The sequence below is a fragment of the Mandrillus leucophaeus genome, unplaced genomic scaffold, assembly GCF_000951045.1.
Source record: "Mandrillus leucophaeus isolate KB7577 unplaced genomic scaffold, Mleu.le_1.0 Scaffold842, whole genome shotgun sequence".
NCBI classification, from domain to species: Eukaryota; Metazoa; Chordata; class Mammalia; order Primates; family Cercopithecidae; genus Mandrillus; species Mandrillus leucophaeus.
Window position 1 is genome coordinate 964578 of NW_012109164.1, and position 2747 is coordinate 967324.

Below are 2747 nucleotides of genomic sequence, written 5' to 3' on the forward strand. Positions count from 1 at the left end.
CAGGATGGTCTCGATCTCCTGACCTTGTGATCCGCCCACCTCGGCCTCCCAAAGTGCTGGGATTACAGGCGTGAGCCACTGCGCCCGGCCTATATTTTTAAAAATAAAGAGAAATGAGTACAGAGCTGAGTAGCTGTGGACCGAGACCTGGTAAACCTCTGAAACCCACCTCCCAGGCCCATTCCTTATTTCAACCCCAGTCTCATTCCTCTAGCCTTTCTCTTGGTCCAAATTCCATCCTGCCTGGTGATAGTTCGCTTTACCTCATAGAGATGGGCTGTCATAAACTAGATAATTTCCAGTAGTTCCTTTTTGCAGTGTTGATGCAGTTTAGCCCAAACCACTGGGACAATGTCCATAGTTAGACAAAATTGGGTTTACTGGCTTGTTGTAACGAGGGAGAGAGGGCACACGATGGGAGACTTTGCAGCACCCCCGTGAGAAAGTGTTAGGAGGGATTTGCTGTAGGATTTGGAGTAGGGTTAGTTAATTCTGGGAATGAATTAATGATGCGTGGCTTTGCTCTGGATTGAGTACTGTCGAAGAGCAATTCTAACACTGCATATCTTGGTTTTGTTTTTTAAATCTAAGAGCTGCTCTTTGTTATTCAGGTGGCAATACTAATCACACACTGACCTGTTGTCTGTGCTTAGCTGTTAGAATAAAATCCAGATCTCTTTCTGTACATAAGCTTGTCACTAATGAGGAGGGAAAAAATGTACCCTTGATGTCCAAAACTGATCTGTTTACAGCTTGACTGCAATATTATTAGAAGCTGGTCTGAGGCTCACAGCCCAGTGAGCCTAAAAAATCTAAACAGTATTATAGAATAACAACCTCACACAAAGTTACTCGGAAACCATGACAAAATGAAACAAAACAAGGTCACCTCATAATTTTGTCTTGTCTAAGCACAGATAAAAACAAGATCACTGCATGCACAACTCACGAAATACCCATAGAATTGCCCCCACTTTCTGACAGCATCCAATCCAGAGCAAACCTCTGCTTCCTTAGAACCACCCCCGAATCACCCAAAGCCTAAATCCCATAATAGGTTCTAACACACTCTTAATGAGACACCTCAGTGTTCCCCAGGGTATACATTTCTCCTCTTTGCAACAATAAACCCAGCTGTTTAATAGCTGGTGTATTTTTCATAATCTTTGGCTCAAGGGCCTTGGCACAGGCATTGTTCCCCTGCTCACCTGACTAACCTGGCTTCAACCAACTTGGCCTTCCTTCAGTTCCTTGAAGATAGGAAGTTCATTCCTGCCTTGGGGCTCTGTACTTAACATTATCTTTCTCCTACTAAGGTCCACTCATGGCTAGCTCCTTCTCATCAGGGAAAATGTAAACTCTTAAGAATTAAAGAAAAGGAAAATGGTAAAGCTTTCTTAAAAATGGCAGAGTAATAATGAAAGGCATACACCAACAATGCCTACAGAACAGGCTATGCTTGTATTACAGTCTCTCACAATGGCTGTTGCTAAGGCTTTACCAACGAGAACACCATAGAAAATTAAATCTCCCAGTCCAAGTTTTGCTCCCCTTTCGCCTAGATCTTTACTAGCTGGGACATTGCTGGGAAGTTCCTGAGCAGCTCGTGATTTGAGTGTAGAGCCATGAGGCCCTAGACAACTGTCCCTGTGGGTTCTCCACTCTTTGCCTTAATGGCCACTACTTTCAGTAATTCTCTATCACCTTTTTCATTTCCTATATAATTCTTATCACCTTCTAAATTGTACTATTGTGTGTCGCTAGCCTTCCTCTACCAGAATGCACATTTTAAGAGGTCAGGGACTATGTGTGCTCATCTTTGTCTCCTATTGCCTCTACCATTTCCGCGAATAACTAAAACATTTTTTACCTTGAGCATTACAACATCTCAATGGGTTCCTCTGCCTCCAATCACTCTCACCTCCCATACAGACATAAATGAATTGCCTTTCTGAAACAAAGTGTAGATGCTGGCACTCCCCATTCCAAAACCTTTCATAGATTCTCTCCTCAGGGTGTTGTCACCTCACTCATCTCAACTTGTCTTCTACCATAGCTGAGAGCTCTGAACTTTAGTCATGCTGAATGGTCCCAGAGGTGCCACATGCTTTTCAGCAGCCAAGCCTTGACAAGTGCAGCGCTGCTTCTTTTATCTAAAAGGTTCTTGCCCACTCCTCTCTACTTTTTCCTGAGGGCAAAGTCCTAGTCACCCTTCAAGTCCTCATTCCCAAATTGCCCCTTTTGAGAGGTCCCCTCTTTGATCTTTCCTTCTTCTGTCCCTCCACAGCTTGTTGTTGCCCACATGACACTACCGACTGCACAGACTTCTGTCGCAGTTAATTGTACATCTGCTTCCCCGAGACCGCATTTCAAGGGCAGAGACCTATCCGCTCTCTGGACCTTGGTTTCTTAATTTGTAAATCAAAGTACCTACCTCATAGGGTTCTTGTGAGGCGTAAATAAGTTAATGCATGCAATTGGAACAATGACTGGAACATAGTAAACACCATATAAATATTTGCTACTATTATTATTAATTTCTGCACTCTTAGTACTGGCCTAAAGCAGACGTCAATATGTATTGCTAAATTTGGTTGGAGTAGGGCAGGAAACTTTCAAAAGACTGAGCTTTAGAACTTAGAACCTGGCTGGGAATATTGGCCTTTTTTTTTTTTTTTTTTTCCAGTGTCTTTTCAAGTTATTTGTTGTACTAGTCTGTTCTCACACTGCTAAAAAGACATACCAGA